Source organism: Cavia porcellus, unplaced genomic scaffold, assembly GCF_034190915.1.
Source record: "Cavia porcellus strain 051 isolate PalLab524CR breed Dunkin Hartley unplaced genomic scaffold, mCavPor4.1 scaffold_15, whole genome shotgun sequence".
Classification (NCBI taxonomy): Eukaryota; Metazoa; Chordata; class Mammalia; order Rodentia; family Caviidae; genus Cavia; species Cavia porcellus.
In genome coordinates, this window is record NW_026947498.1 from 52,025,293 (window position 1) to 52,043,651 (window position 18,359).

General features: G+C 35.4%; 1 protein-coding gene across 5 annotated transcripts in view; it reads right to left on the reverse strand.

Annotated features, from left to right (window-relative positions):
• Positions 1-18,359, reverse strand: part of Cblb (Cbl proto-oncogene B) — a 217,242-nt gene that overhangs the window by 122,409 nt on the left and 76,474 nt on the right. The window lies entirely within an intron of this gene.

The window sequence follows — 18,359 nt, forward strand, 5'->3', positions numbered from 1 at the left end:
TCTGATGATACAGATTGGATATATGCTATCAGGGCAATTTTACTATGTTCACCTTATTAAGCAGTATAAGAAATGAGCCTGAAGTGAATTAATGAACACTAAACACATGATAATGTCTGTTTTAAAAGAAATGTTACCATACTCTGCAAAAATAGATTAGAAAAGAGAAAAATACAGCTGTCACCTTCGTATGAAGTTCCACATTTCTTGGGATTCTAACATAGTTTAAAATGTTTCACCTTGCAAAATAGTATTTTCCTGTAATCATTCTATTTCTTAAATTTATGACATTATGTTGATAAGCTATAAACTGTTCATTTTAGATAATACAGAAGCAAATACAACACAAAATACTAAAGAACTTTTCAGGCTTAACCAGGCTTTACCATTGTATTGTACTATATTGTATTGTATTGTTTTCTTTATTCATTTATTTATTTGTATTGCTTATTTATTTATTAAAGGGGTGGAAACTTACAACCTCATGCTTGTCAGGCAGGTGCTTATGCTGCTGAGCTAAATCTTTGGCCCCATGGCTTTGCTTTTTTTAATATTCACGTTTACTCAGAATCACCATAAGTCAATAAGCACGCACGCCCGCGCATGTGTGTGTATGTGTAAATGTGTGTGACTTGCAAGCTGGGATAGAGGCAAATGTTTTAAGACTCGAAGATAGTAAGACAACAATAATAAACATAAAACTACATAATCTTTCAGATGTCGCTGTCATTGAAAGTCGTAGTTCTCTGCTGCATTTAATACTGTAACTGTTTAATGACTCAGCAAAAATGCAGGGTTGATGTTGGTTATGTAACAGCTATATCTCAATATGGTCAATGAGCCTCACCTTTTACAAGCAGTTTCTTTTCACAAAAGAAACATAACTTCCTCTATAAGATGAATACGGAAGAGATAAGGTCATTCATTATTTTTAAAAAGTAGGGAAAGTAAATATGAAGAGAAAGCAACAAAGTATAAATTCTATAACTAATAAATACACCATTATAAAAATGAAAATATCAGCTAATTCTATAACTTAGAATTATCTATGAGATGTTATTTTTTAAAAGGGGTCTAGTCAAAATTTAAGATTTATTTCAATGCTTGAATAACACGCACATGGCAAATTCATCACAGTTGCACACAAATGCTCCATTAGTTTTTTTTTTACTTAAAGAGAAAAAAAAAACAGTAAAAGGATACAAGTAATACAGAATTTCAAGAAAAAATATACAGTAAGAAATCACTAGTTAATAGATTACATATTGTCATCCTAGAAATAGTTGTTCAAATTACAAAATTAAAGCATACAAAGTAGACATTCAAACATTGAGATTGCAAACAGTTTTGTTCAATGATCGAACAAAAACTTAGTAATATGGTTTTCTATCTTACACACTTAAATATACATGTAGTTATATCCTTTAGAGCACTTTCTTTTCCTCTCTTTTTTACAATAACAATCACACATTTTGGGTTTTATTATTCCCACAGTTCTTATTACTTTTTTTTTGAAGAGAAAAAAACCAAATGTGACAAAGCAAAACAGAGTCAGTTAGAACAGAAGGATGGACATAGTACATGATGTAAAAACAGAATACCAGGTGATCAACAATGGTTACCATTATGCCTCTTGCTATCTTAAAAAGAGTTGCCTATATCATCAGGTATAATAGAATTGAACAAAACAGTACAGAACAAAACCAATAAAACCTAAACATTGGAGACCTTACAGGACTTTAAAAGAAGATAATAGTCAAACCATAATGGGCATCATAGTAAACCTTATTGCCTTCAAAGTGGTTGCCTATACCCTCAAACTTGATACTACGAAACAAAACAGAGTAAAATCAATCAAAACAAGATGGGGAGAGCAATACAGGGGTTCAAATCAGGTTAATAGGAAAACAAAGAAGTTACTATACTATATCCCACTATTTTTAAATTTATTTTCCCCTTAATTAAAAAAATAATAAGAAAAAATAAATTAATTTTTTTTTTAAAAAAAGGGGAGATTGAGATAAGAGGACATAACAACAGAACAACACAGATCAGAACAGAACAATTTAAGCATCATAGTGTTTCACCACCAAATAACTTGACATAATAGTAGTTACCATAGTGTCTCTTTCCTTGAAATATTTGAGTGTAACTTCGTATACTATAGTATCAAACATTTCAAGACAGTGTGATCCATTAGTTTCTTAGTTGTCCAGCCACATCTTGGCACAACTCAGTCTACAAGGGTAAGCCTCTGTTGATCAGTTGAACTTTTAATATTGACCTGATCTTCTCATATAGGTGATAACAGAAAAAAGATACTCAGTTTTAGGAAACAAAAAGTGAACTAGTTCACTATACCAAAGGAAAGACTTGAGGCCAATATAAACTGCAACTAACTTTTAAGATTGTGGAGCTTAAAGAAAACATAAAGTCACCTCAGAGGAGCTGCAAAGAATTAATTCCTATAATTAGGATAAACAGTTAATTTCCCATCAAACGTTGAATTGGTACATACAAAAGAAAAAAAGAAACACCAAGATGTTTCTAATTAGAGTAAACCAACTGTTCCTTATTTTCTGAATTGGTTACTCTCCATCCTCTTGTTTCTTTGTTCTTTAACCATATCCAAATGTTTTTCATTTTCACTTGTTAGATCTAAGGTTTGAAGCACAAAGTCAATGATACCCATCTTGAATATTTGATCTAGTGGCTTTACAGACACTTAAGTTTAAAATAGAAATAGGAGCATTTTGTTATTTAGAGTCTAGAAGCTCTTAAAATCATACCTAACTACTGGTTAATTATAATGTGGGCATACATTTTCTTGTTCCAACAAAATCATCACATTTTTATTTAACTTTTCGCATAAGCTACGATGATCAAAATACACATTTTGCATTTATGCAACTTATGTCATTAAAATATGTGAATGCATTGGTTTCATCCTGTTTTCACAATGTAGCAGTGTATATTTTTATTTATGACACAATTCTTTTATATTTACACTCACATACTTTGTACAAATGTATGTAAATTATTCTAGAAATTCATTATTGAAGAGACTGATTTATAGACGTTGAAAGCCACATTAAAATATTTAAAAATTTTAAAGATAAATCTACTATTTGACACCACTTAGACTAATTATCAGAGCAGGTTAAGCTTTTTTCTATGATCTTGTGATATATTTTGATAGGATGTATGTGCTTAACTGCTGACGCCTCTATCCTACATACTCATTAAAAAAAAAAAGACCTCCAATTTGAAAATAAAATCCAACAATATTAATTACATCTAAATACAGGGACATAGGGGAAAAGGCCACCATCATGCATCACATGTTCCTTATAGATGAAATGCTTTTGCCTGTTGTACAATTCTTCCATAGTTAGCCAATTTTCCCTTAACCCACCTGATTTCCCATATGACGAGAAATGATGACTACTTAAAAAAAAAAAAAAAAAGATCCTGGGTTTACTAATTAGGAATATGTTTGTCACTAAAACTTCCCTGCTTAAAACAAAAGAAAATAACCGTCATTATTTAATCTTCATTAATGAAACCATATATTCTAGTACAAAACAAAATGAACAGGTTATTATAATACAATGTGGAAGGAGAAGTGTTCCCTAACTATCGATATGACTTGGCACACTGAATGTGAAAAATTAATTTTAAAAAAATCAAGGCTTGCTTGGAAACTACCAGTAGACATAAGACACACACAAAGAATGCAATCAACAGATTGTGTGTGGCCCTGCCTTTTCTCCATTTGAGAAATAATTGTGTCACAAATCATGAAGAAAATAAAAAGCTCTCGATGAATTAGGGAAAAACTTTAAATGACACTTGATTTTAATGAGCTTCAAAATTTCTGAGAATATACTAGATTGCTTTTGGTAGAAGAAATGTGGCTTCGTTGTTTATTCACAAACCATTAATAATTCAACTCTCACATTTAAAATCTAGAACATGATCTTCTTAATCTTTACAAGATCAAACAACTTTAACATAAGACAAAAGGCAGGACAAACATTGGCACCTAAAATGAGTCTCCTGTCAACAAAAGAGAAGTTTCCATTGTACTTGTGATGTGGTGCCCACCAAAACGAGTTTAGTTATATGACACAGTTTTTGACTGTAAGAACATTCGGAATTCCAAATGAGGCAACTAAGCTGATGCAAAGGTTGCTCTTCAGTTCTCCCTCATGAGAATGGTCTATTTGTAAGATGGGTCTAGACTGTTGCTTATTCCCCCTGCTCATATGCCTTAATGTTTTCAGTGCCTCTAAGGGGAATGCAAAGATGTTCAAGGTCAAATACTGAGCTATGGTATGAGTCAGAGAGAAAGAGAGAGACAGAAAGAATCCAAACACATTCCTCAGTGTCTTTACTGAAGCATAAGCCACAGTAAAATTTTCAATCTGTATCATTTTACTTGTGGAAAATTGAACTACAATTAAAACAGAATTTAGTATATAAGTCAGTCTAAAATAGTGTATAAACAATGAGAGGTCTTATAATTCCCTTGTATGTATGATCTATCACTAACATGGCAAGGGAGGCCAAGCCTAAAATTTTGATGGCAAATGACAAATGTGGGTAATCTTTAGTCTCTACATGTCATCCGAATGTGTTATCTTGCTGCATTAGTTACTTTCCTTATTGCTATGATAAAATACTCAACACTCAAGATTAAAGGAGGAAAGGTTTATTTGGCTCATAGTAGATGTTTAGGTCCATAATCTCCAGGCTTCAGCATGGCAGAGATGCATGACAGGCCAGGCAAGCAGCAGCAGAATAAGCAACAAGTGACCAGCGGCAACCACAGCAGCTCTGTTTTTTTCCCTTATATTTTATCTATTTAGAACCTTAATCCTAGCATCTCACAGTGAATCAATACTAGCCTCACATCCTTGATCACAACAGACTTGCTTCAGTTGCCTCTGAAAAGACATATTTATGATCACAAGAGGCATTGTGGAGACATTCAGACATGAGCCATAACATTCTGCTCTGCCCCCCCCCAAGACATATACAACTCAATATGTAAAAGGTATTTAGTCCATCTCCAAGAGTTACCAACTCCAAGAGTTTAACACTGCTATGAAGTCCAAGTTCCAAGTTTCCTCTGAGATTTAAGGTAAATTCATAGCTGTGAGCCCCAGTATACATGAAAAGAAAGTTAACACTTCCAACACACACTGACACAAGATAGACATTTCCATTCTAAAAGTTATGAATGGGGGAGCAAGGAATAAAAACAAGGCAAGTAGGGGCTGGAGATTTAGCTCAGTGACATAAGCGCCTGCCTTGCAAGCAGACAGTCGTGAGTTCGATCCCCGGTACCGATAAAAAGGAAAAAAGACAAAGAAAAAAAAAAAAAACAAGGCAAGTGCAAAATCCAGCAAAGCGAATATTAAATCCTACACTTCTATTTCCGCATCCCTTGCAATTTATCGCAAGTTGTTAATGTCAAAGGGCTTGGGTGGCCCTATTACATTACTGGTGGTTGTAGCTTCTTTGGGGTTGGTTCTGCAATTTTCTTGCAGTTTTCCTCAAACAATTCATGTGCCAGGCTTCTCCAAACTTCTAGGGCCTTCAATGCACCTTCGGCTTCATACTCATAGCTTCACACTTGCCCTCTCAGGAGCACACTGCCTGTACTCTCGGGCCTTTGGATATCTGGATGGAAGCCTTTCTGACCCCACAACTCTTGCATTTTGCATGGACCTAAAACCAGCATCACATGCCAAGGTCTGTCGAGAGCTGGAGCAGCAGCCAGTATACCAAGGAGTAATTCCCTAGGCTGCTACCATTCTGGAACATGGTGCTCTGGAGCTCCCTTCTCAAAGCAAAGTCTTTAACTTTTGCAATTTTGAGGTGGCAAAAGGTGGAGTCCTGCTGATTCTTGTGATGTTCTCAAGTCATATTTTTAAAATTTTTCTCTTCTGAAATAGTTGGCTTTTTCTTATTAGTCTTTTCAGAGACCAACTTTTCCTCTGTTCCATATTTGCAGGCTGTGATTTTATGGGAGTTCCCTTTCTGGCCAAACTAAGAACATTTTAAATCATTCTGCATAGATCTGGCTAGAAGTCTTCAAAAGTAGTCAAGACATGACCTTGACTTTTAACTGCATTGAAACTTCTCATGTCAAATCAGACTGCTGCCTTTAATTCAGTCTCAGGTAGTCTCTGGACATGAGCAAAATGCAGACAAACTCTCTGACAGGGTATAACACATTGTTGAGAGTCCAACAGCCAATCTGGTTCTCCTTCCTAACCTGGTCTCTACAGGTAGCATTCTGTCAGCCTTCTGATTTCTGACCAGAATCTCCCATCAAGTACAGCCTACGGCTTTTCAGGGTTGCTTTTTCAGCCAGAATCTCTGATCCCTTCCCAGCTCTTTCCACAAGCCATTCCCAAAGGTTCCTGAACCACACAGTCAGGTATAGTCCCAGCAATGACTCTACTTTTTTGGAACCAAACTGCTATCTTAGTTACTTTTCTCATTGCTAACACAAAATACTCAACACCCAAAGTTAAGGGAGGAAAGGTTTATTTGGCTCACAGTTTGTACAGATTTCAGCCCATAATCACCAGCCTTTAAGGCAGGGTGCCACATGGCAGAGGGGCAGCACAGAGCAATCTAGAGGCAGCAGAAGACAAGCAGCAGGAGCAGCAATAGACAACAACAATGACAGTGACAATGGCAGCTCTCTTTCTGTCCCTTACATTGCATCCAGGCTATCCATTCTCAGGTTGAGTAGCACTCACATCCTTAATCCTATCAACTCGAAGTGAATCAATCTCAGCAGCACATTCTTCATCCCAGCAGCACCTGCCCTTGATCCAGCCCTCTTCAAAAAGCTACATCTATGACTGCATGACCCCATACAGACACACACCATAACCCTTGAACATGTGATTTACCTATTGGAAGCAAGGACCTGTACCTCAAAATAAGAAATCTGTTCATAAGGCAAATATATCTGCTTACTTAAAATAAATAGCTATAAATGGACATTTACAAATATCTTATTAAAAAACACAAATATGAAATAATGAATGTTCTGTTGACATGTAATATCCCTAGTGAAGATTCCCAAAGATACTCAAAATACATTCTACTTAATTTTTCAACTATCCTATTCTTAAAAAGTTTGACTCTGAAGTTTGAATAGGTTTACGTCCTTACTCTGTCTATATATTTTGAACAAGTTACTTAACCTCTCTGAATTAAGTTTCTTCACTCTAAAAATTTTAAATACAATAACTACCTCACTAGATTTTGTTCTGTTTAGAAGACAAGGTCTGGCGTTGTAGTTTAGGCTGGCTTTGAACTCACTATGTATCTTAGGCTGGCCTGGAACTCATGAAGATTCTCCTGTCTCAGCCTGTGGAGCGCTGAGATTACAGGAGTTTGCCATCCTGCAAAGCTCCTCATTGGGTTCTTGTAAGAAATAAATAAGAAATGCAGATAAGAGCCAAACACAGGTAAGTAAGAAAAAAGATAAGATGAATAAATTTACTATTAATCCTACACATCCCTGTGAAATTATAGTTACTAGAGTAAGTCTTTGTTCTATTTTCCATAGAGCATTATCATCCACATTATACTGATGATCATCTTCACCTTAAGATCATCATTTTTACCTTAATCACCAGTAATCATGGTGGTCTTTCAGAATTTTGTAAACAGCAAAAACGGCAAGAACTTGAAACATCCAATCTACCATGTGCTCTGTAAGTCTTTATTGAGTACCTTTTCATAGGACACCTTGATCCAGGCACTGCGCTACAAAGATAAAGATGACAGAATCTACTGTATTGTAAAGGATTCAAAGATCTCCAGATAAAGTAGTAAAGGTGAGACGAAACCAGAGCCGAGTGACACAAAGTCTCAGGCATTTATGAATCCTAACATGAATTCTGATCAGGATGAGCACCCAGTTGGGTAGCTACAGTGGATAATGGTAAATAAAGGCATGAAATAGATAGTTCCATGGTTGAATGATCATTCACATATATTTTGAAATATCCTAGGAGATCAATAATAAAGCTTATCTTGACATTTTCCAGAAAGCTTCTCAGATACTTTTTTAAAATTATAGTTATTTTAACTTTGCTGGGATGCTGAAGTAAGATTAACAACATCTCATTGACGGCTTCCACAAATAGTTTTATCTGAAAAATTTATTATGCAAATCGACTAACATGACATGATCACTCAATTTTGTTGGATTTAAATTTTTAATAAATGTCAACCTCAGTAAAGAAAAATTTTGTAATCTGTAACAAGCATCCTTCTATAAAATAAAGATTAACACTCATTCCTATAAGATAAAATTCAATGAAAGTTCTATAAATTAACTAGAAATTCATTATTACTGTAAGATTCATCTAAAAACAAGGAGATGACAGAACCATGTTATTGTGCTTGGTACTCAAACAAAAAAAGGAACATTAAAAATCACATTACACTTTTCTGACTTGAGTTGTGTGATAAAATGAATCTGTCTCATCAACAAACAAAACAAACCTGACTATAGCAGAACAGGAGCCAACAGTTTGGGGAAAAAAGAAAATCTAGATTCAGTTTTTTTGCTATTTGTAATTCACAAGTGACTCTCATACCTCTTCTGCTCCCATTAAAAAAAAGAACCCCACAATGAACTCATAATATAGTGCCAATTAGTCTATATTTATTGGTTTTGATCTTCCACTATTTAAGAAAAATTATATTAATTATAGAACTTTAGATATATAAATAAAAAGATATAGTCAGTTTTCCCTCCTAGGTCTTACCTCACACTCACCAGGCAAAGTCTTTTTTTAACTTAATGTCTCATTCTCTACTTCAGCATTTTATTTTAAAAATCATTGTGGACATCATCAAGCATGCTGTGATGGTCGAATCTGCCAACGTGATGTGGGAACTACTGAGAGCATTAGTAAAGCCTGCCTCTGGAGCTTCTGGCTGGGTCATGGAGGTGTGACTCTGAGGTCTATACCTGCACCCTGACCCCTTTCTCTCTGGCGCTGTTCCCTTACTCTGCTTCCTAGCAAACCATGAACTACACAGGTATGAACCACAATATCCTTCTGTCACGATCCTTCCTTGGAGCCAGCTGACCATGGATTGAAACCTCAGAAACCATGATCATAACTAAAGTTCTCCTCCTTTAATTTGTGAGTGTTGGGGAGCTGAGTAATACAGATGACTTTTGTCTCACAATTATTCAGGGGGCTGTAAGTAAAACTTTTCTGAAATAATATTTTCATCAAGAATCTACTGTTCATAGTAGATTTCTCAGATCACTTCTGAGGCTTCTCTTAGTTGTCGGAATCCTCCTCTGCATTCCCTGATCTACCATTTGGGTTTTAAGTCAGACTTTGCTCTTTCACAAATCCAGTTATCTGTGTACCTCAGTCTGCTGGAACTCTCATCTCTTTTCATATGTATTAAATCATGCTATTAAATGCCATGCCACTTCCACTGGCACAAGTTAGAGTTTTCCCTGAAGGGCATACATAGTCATTTTACATACACACTGCGCCTTACTTCTATTATTTCACAAGGCCTTAACCGGTACCCTACACGTAGCAGATACCTGATAAATGTTTGATAATTTCTGAGGCCTTAAAATATTTTTAATTCTAATAAGAAACAATTTTCTGATCCCAAAATAGTGCCAATAAAGTATAAGTAGTAGCAGTATAAATGAATACAGTCTGTAGAAACTTTAAGGCTTCAAGTTTCTAAACCTTTGCAAAAGGAATTTTTTTACTAAATAAAAATTTTTAGCTCAAATAAAGTTAAAAATCTGGGGTTCGACTCTAATTCAGAAAAAAAATATTTGCTTTGTGAGCTTTGAGATCTTCTACCTATTTTATTTTTCTTTCTTCATGCATGGAAAAACAGAGTATTAGAAAGACTAAGGAAACAAATAATCTCTCTCTCATGTGTAGTTTGCAGAAGCTCAAGTACATGGGACATATTTGCCATAGTTTTTGAGGAAGCACAGCAGTTTCCCATCACACTAACTGTTCTTTTCCACCTTGAGCTCTGGAAATTTTCCTTATGGACCTTATGGATGCCTTTATCATACACTTCACTCACTTCAGTCTTGCTATCTTCTTGTTGTCTTAGAATGGAATAAGAGGAAAGAAAACCAAACCACAAAATGAGAGAGAAGGATCATCTCTTCAATGCCATTTTGAGAAATCCCTGAAATAAAAAAACTAAAATCATGAAATTTACTTTGTATATTCTCTTGGAACTAAAATTACTTTTATTGAAATGTCTGCCCTAATACAACAATACCAGCAAAAACGTACAAATTTACCAAGCAATTCTCATTCACTTTAGCTGTAATCTGACATGCATACTATTACTATAATACTGGGGGAGGGGTGAAGTGAAAGTGTTAAATATAAAAAGCAGGATTAATACTATGGAAAATATGAAGTAAAAAACAGCAGGATATAAATAGTATGCCAGTGCAGCCAACTTGATAAAAACTTGGTTCTATTCAAAGGCTAAATATAATGTTACAGATAATTTACAAATAGGAAAAACAACAAACATGCACACAAAAACTATTAATAGTAATCTCTGATAATCAGACATATCTTACATGTTTTTCTTTTCTTCTTTAAATTATCCTAATTTCAACAAAAAACAAAAATGTCATTGGAAAGTCCTTTCATGGTTTTCTCAGGCAAATTGAATGTGCCTATAGAACAGAAAATTTGGAGACCTAAAATTTTCAAATACTTCTTCCATCCTTCAAAAGGCCCCACTGGCAGCCATGCTGTTTCTTCTTGTAATTTACAAAGCCATTAGACACCAAACCACTTACATGAACACTAATCTAGATTTTCTAAAGCGTTCTGTTTGTTGCTTTCCCCATAGAAATTCTATAAACGGCACAAAGGTACTATTCCAAATGCATTCCCCAAAAAAGGGACTCTTACTGTTACATTCTTAAAATAAAAAGCACAAACTCTTCAAATGTGATGAACAGTGTGGCTACTTAAATTCAATTGATGACTTGTTCTCCTACCATTATTACTGTATCATAAGAAATGCATCTCAAATTAAATTATCCCTAGGCACTGAAGCTCCTGAGTGTTTGATAAACTGGCATATTATATGTGTTTTTGTCATAAAATATACCATAAAAGAAATATAGCTACAAGATGCTCAATATGTATACAGTTTAAGAGACGCTAACTAGTTTAGATGTGATGGCCTCTTAGACCTGTGCCGTTTTTAAAGCAATGAGAATATGCTGGACTGTTTCCTTTTCCTTTTGTTTTGTTACAAAGTAAATAAATAAATAGGTAAAGCAATTATGGCAAAACATGGCTGTGATCATCTACTAGCTCTTGGCAAAACAATTTCTATGGACCACTCTAAAAGTCTTAGACTTTTTGAATTAAACAGAAGACAGATACAGATAAGATACAGATATGAACACAAGTTTCTTAAACTGGCAAAGTTTCAGTGAATGTAATTCGCTATGCAGCTGAGTGGTGGTGGTAGGACCTTCTTAGGTAAGTGTATTCTCTAATTCGAGTAATAGAGCTCCTTACAGAAACACCAGGACACAGTGGAGGAAAACATGGGACTGCTATCCTTGGCTTCCAGATATGGATATACTAAGAAACTTCATTTCCAGAACATCTTCCTCTACAAATTTAGGGAGTTGTGGGCCATAAACAGTAAGGCTCATGACATCCCAGAGGGCCATCATCTCTTACATTATGGTCAGTATGATGTCACTGTATAGCTCTGGCTCCATAAAGTTCATCTGCTACTGGCAAAACCTGTAAACCCATTTCACAATCTGTAGCTAATATCCAAGTACAAAATACTATATCAAGTTAGGACTGCAGAAATCTTACAAGCAGGACACCAACAATTTAACATAGACAGCTGAAAACAGAGTAAATACAAAAGCTTGCATTAGTCTACTGAGAAGCCTTGATTTTATTTTGTTCTTTACCATCACAAGCATCACATTTCATTTCTGTTTTCTTTTTCAACAAAGAAAAGTCCATGAAAAATACTGTCTCTCAAAACAAAGAAAACCGCAAAGCAGCAGAAATAACAAAAAAAGAGGCAATTTAAAATCTCTGTATTTCATGTTAATGAACAGTAAACAGTAGAATATTGAAACCATATGAAACAATGTAGACTACAGTAGAACAAATATGCCCACTGGGAACATTCTGGTTCAAAAAGCTGATTTTATTTATCTGTTCTTAGAAAATATACTAATATATGTAGTGAACATAGAAAGCTTTCAGTCTTAGAATGTCACTTTTTATCTCAACTCAATGATTCAGCAAGATCCAAATTTGGAGAATCTTTTATTTTTACTGCATGATGGCAGTTCACTAAAATGACCCGAACACCTTTAAGATCTCAATCTGATTGCAAAAGAAACAACTCCCCACATCAATGAAACGAACCATCTTCGGATACTGGCTTTGAATGAAAAAAACACAGAGAGCTCATCTACTGACACTACTGAAGGTTACAACCGTTACAAAGCACCACTTCAAAACCAAAACTGCACTTAACTTCAAGCATAAAAAAACTTAGTAACTAGATGACCTTGGGCATAGACTAAGCCTTAATTTCCCCACCTTTATTGTAATAAATTATACAGTATTTAGTATACCAAAAAAGTTCATTTAAAAATATGTAACCAATGGGAAAATACAAATTAAACTACCTTGAAATTCCACTTCACTCCAGTCATAAGGGTTACCATTAAGAATATAAGATACAATGAATGCTGGTGAAGAATTTTCATACTGTTGATGCTGATACAGTCATTATGGAACTCAGCAGTATGGTGGCTCCTCAAAAAACTGAAAACAGAGCTACCATTTGATCTAGCTCCCCCCTTCTTCAGCGTATTTCTGAAAGAATTAAAATTGGCATACTAGAGAAATACCTGCACAGTCATGTTTGCTGTGGTGCAGTTCACACTATAGAACAGTCTAGGCTTTATCTCAACCTTAATAGATACAAAAATGTGATATATATCTACGTCTGTATCTGTGATATAGACATATAGAATAAAATTATGTCACTTAGATGGAAATGCAGACCATTATGTTAAATGAAATTAACCACACTAAGAAAGTCAAATATTGCATGTTTCCTCTAATATTAGGGATCTAGAGAAAAAAGAAGATGACATGAAAGCAGAAATGACACTGTGAGAGAAGAACAAGAGAATGTGGAAACATAGAGGGAAGGGATTAAAGGGATGAATGATGACAATACATTAGATGAAGGTATGCATGTGCTCAAAGGACACCCTCATGTCTGTACAACCAATAAACTCTAACCAAAAAGCTCTCTCCCATGCTGCCCAACTATCACAACCGTCATACATTCCATAAAGAATCACCAGGGATGGGCCTGGGGATTTAGCTCAGTGGCATAAGCGCCTGCCTTGCAAGCAGGCAGTCGTGACTTCGATCCCTGGTACCGATAAAAAATGAAAAAGACAAAAAAAAAAAAAAAAAAAGAATCACCAGGGATGTTTCTGCAGGCTTATGATCAAGTAAAAAAATAAATTTTAAAGCAATGTATTACAACACTGGCCAAAAATAAATGATGGCTAAAAATTATTGTCATCCTTCTCAGCTTGAAACGATGTCTATTTTTCCTCCCCTTCAATGTGGTTTATTCTAAGACTTGATCAACAGAATGATAATTACAATGGCAGAAATAGTTGAATGGTACTGTGAGATGTTCAGTTCTGCCTCTATCTCTTTGAAAATGCTCTCAGATTTCCCTACCACACTGTGAAGAAGCCGCAGCAAACCCCAGACGAATGACAGTATCAAATCCAAGTAAATGAGGACACTGGATCATCCAACTCAATCAGCATCCCCACTAGCAGTGCAAGAAGCAGAATTAGCTAGTCAATCACAAAGCCATCCAAATAATAACTGTTGTAATTCATGCTACTTACTAACACATGGTAAGCATTTGATAAATTTTAATTGCTATAAAAGTATCTCTTATGCAAAACTACTTGGCACCAGAAGCATTTCAGATTCTGGAACACGGCTGTATATCCAGCAAGGTATTCTGGGGATGTGACCCATGTCTAAACATAAAACTCACATTTACATTTCACAAATAACATATACCTAGTCTAAAGGTAATTTTATATAAGATTTTTAAATATTTCTGTATATAAAACCAAGTTTCACAGCATAGAATATTTTTAACCTATGATAAAATGGCAGAACTCAAAAAAATTTTCAGATTTTGAATTTACCAACTGTGGATGTTCAACCTATATGCTATCAGTGTTAGCAAGTTCAAAACTTCCAGTACATGCCTGACCCCTCAGACACTCTGAACACTATATATATTGCATTTCTTTTCCTTCAGTTGGTAACTTTCAACTTTTCACTTAGAGAAAGCATTTTGTAGCTTCTCTTTGTGTACTCAAATTACTATTATCAGTATTCTTGCACTCTGGGGGCATGAAAAAGTGGAATAAAGGTTGCAAAGACTGCAATACCATGACAGCTGATGTTACAACTGAGACGGCAACTAACTGACGGATGGGCAGGTAGCATATACAGCAGGGATACACTAGACCAAAAGATGTTTCACACCCTGGGCAGGATGGAAGAGAACAGACGACGATGTTATCATGTATCTAGAAAAACAATTTAAAACGTATGACCTGCTTATTTGGGGAATGTCTTCTTTGGTTTTCAGACTACAGTTAACTGCAGGTAACTGAAATTGAAGAAACTGAATAGGGGAAAGGTGTATTGTTAACATCAAAACACGAGCAGTTCGAAGGACAGGGCTCTCTCCTCCCTGCAAGTATATAAATAACCTGTGGATAAAGTATCTATTTTAACATGTATTCCTATGAAAAATTACTACTTCTAAAATCAATCAACTTGGGCTGAGGATTTAGCTCAGTGGTGTAAGCCCCTGCCTTGGTAAGTGTGAGGTTGAGAGTTTGATCCCCAGTACCAAAAAAATAAAAATAAAAATACATCAATCAACTAAAAGAGGTTTACAAAAGAAATCTGAACTATTCTAATTGGAAAGCAGCATACCCAAATTTCAATCAGAAGAAACTTACTGCAATTAATTTCCAAAGCTTATTTACTTAAGCACACAATGAACTGACCTGTGAAAATATCATTAAGCTAATCTACTGAGTTATGCTGACAAAACAAGAGACCAAATTGCTACAAGTCTTAAGTGTTCAAGGTAGAGAATATCTTGACATTACATGTAGGTAAAATGTAAGTGAAGAAAAAAAAATGTAAGTGAAAGACAGAATGTTTATAGATTTTAAAGCCATCTTTTAATTGACTTGCCATTTAAATCATGTCTTTTCAGCAAACAATTTAATGTAACTAGATTTGACATATTTCTAGATAAGGTATCATCCTGGATGTTAACTTGTCTAGTTCTATTCACAGGGGTCTGTGTTTAAAAGTTAAAGACTATTTATAAACCCTGACTTACTGATAATAAAGACACAGATGTTTTGCATTTCTTTTTGGCTCCCAGTTGTACCTGAATTCTCTTCGCAATATTCTGAGAAGACATTTAAAAATATTTCCGAATAGACTACTATTCAAGACTTGCTAAATTTAATTTATATTCTAAATACCACGATCAATCACTACATCCCTCCTGGAGGTACCCAGTCATTTGAAATTCAACAGAAATAACAATACCAGAATATTTAAAAAGAAATAAATAATTTTAACACTTTAGTAAAACAGTATGATGGGGCGTTTGCGTAACAGTTTATAAAAATTTTATGTCTTGCTAGTTTCTGCTTAATTATTTCTTAAGGGATTAAATATTAAAAGCAGAAAAAAAGACTATCAAAATTCACAAAGATCAGGATGTAAAGCAGCATATGTTAATCTTTTCATTTCCCATATATCTTACTCCTAAAACAGCTTGCTGCCTGACTAAAAGGCCTGCCTCCAAGAATGCCCTTCTTGCCTGGTTTAAAAATGGTTTTAAACAAACATAAATAATGATCTGCATATATGCAATTCCACTACGAGGAATTTTATTCACTAAATGATAAATATATTTTAAACATGTGTCTTGCCCTGCCACTATACTAGATAGACAGAAATGTCGATATACAGATATATAACAATACTGTGCTACTGTATAATTAAGGTACATTGGTATGCTTCCACACACCACCTAAAGGAGGAAGTTCTCAACTCCAGATGCCTTCTAGAAACCCTTAAGAGAGGTCAAGCGAGACAGAAGAACAAAGCAGGTGGAAAGTGCAAGGCTAGCAGACACATGCATGCAGGTGGAGACCCTGCGGCTGATAGGACAAAATGCAGAGACAGTGATTCAGGGAGAGACTGAGAGGGCAGCAAGATCACAGCATGCCCGGGCCTCCCATGTTAGCTGCACAGGCTCACATCTAGCATCATATGTGCCGCTCAAGGATGCAGAGGTCTAGGTGTGTAACGAGGCCTCCGTCAGGGAAGACTGCATGGCCAGAATGGGACAGGAAGAGGCGAAAGGAGAAGCTGAAAAACAAAATCACTTTTAATCAAATTATTAGAGATCTTCAGAACTGTAATCAAATTTAAAAGCTTTGCTGACACTTCCTCTACTGTTAGATAATAAAATTTGAGTGTTTAGTCCTTGTGTCCTTAATAGAATATAATTTAGATTTAACAAATGGAGAAAACGAGCAAAAGAAAACAGTACCCAGAAAGGAATGCACCAGAAGCCAAGGTCTTCGAAGCAAATGTTCTGCTTTGGCAGCTTCTGAGCTCCTGGTGTACAACCATCTGAAACGCGTTCAGGGACCTCACTGCTAAAACACTTCTGTAAGACGTGTCTCCATTCAAAATACCACAGTAATTCCCTCACTTTCAAATACAAGTCACCAGATACACTCTGAGTATAGTAAAGAAATTTATCCTTTTATGATCAAAAAAAAGAAAACCTAGTTGAATCTGACCATATCCAAACACACATTACTAATTTCCAATCAAATACCATGTTGCCACCTGCCATTGACTTGGCTAAATTCTCCTGGTCAGGGAGACTTCTGGGAAGGCTAAAGAAGAAATCTTGACTGATTATACATGATACATTGCAAGTTGTTTTTTAAATGGACTGTAGCTCAGCATTATAGTTTTCCATTAAATTTTATGGAGCATATATATATTTCCTATGTCAAAATCTGTCACCACAACCTTTTTGTTTGCAGAAAGCTGTTTGGCGTCACACATGTGTTAATGTAGTACCACATGTGGATGTCTCCAAATAGCAAAGTATAGCCTAATATTTGATTTCTGATCAGAATGAATTGTCAGTATGTTGCCTGCAGGATCTAATTTGGATTCCATTACTACCTATTATTTTTTACTGTTCTTTCCATAAAATAGTTAAATGATTATTTATCAGAGAATAAAGAGTATTTTCTTGAGCATGAATAACATTGTCACGGTGAAGTGCATTGAAGGAAAAACTATGTAGAAGCATGAGAAAGAGTATTAGCTTAAACAGGTAACAATCCAAATTTGGTCCTTAGGTCAGCAGTTTAAAACTCCTCACTTCTGAGCTTTAAAGATGCAGAATCTCAGATCAGACCCCAAAACTGCTGAATAAACTATGCACTTTAATAAGATACCCAGGTGATCCATGGGCAAGTTTAACGTTTAGCAGGAATCTTTTATTTTCAATGCTTTTCCTTTAAGTAAAACTGCATCTGAAAAGTCTTAAGATCTAAGCACTTAAAGATTTCATAGAGAGACTACACTGATTGTTCCAAACCTACTGCCTATCAGTCCCGCTCAGGATGCTGCCAATGCACTGAGAGCCTGCTAAAGTCACTAGCAAGTGGTGATGTAATTGTTTTAGAGTGATTCAGCTTCTCTTTCAGGTCAGACCTCAAGGACAACACTTAGGGGACTTTCAGCTGTCATCCATCTTTCTCAATAACTCTAAAGACCTCACCCAGAGCCCTTTAAGGCAGTCTTGGGACAGTCTGTACTTTTCACTTTTGTAAATATCAACTTCAGACAAATAATGCCCTCATCCCCACACCAAGTTTACCCCCACAATTCTCCCCTGGGAGAGAAATTAAACTCTTGTGACAGGTTACCATAATACCAGAGGTTACAGAGAGGACTGGTGCTTCCTTCCTTCTTCCTAGCTCAGGAAATACAGTATGAATACCTGAACTTCCATAAAACTTTAAGAGTTCTAAATGCAAGCCATCCATCTGCTGGGTCCAGTTCTATCCTTAAGTTCAGCAGAGGTTCAAAAAGAAATTAAAAATACCT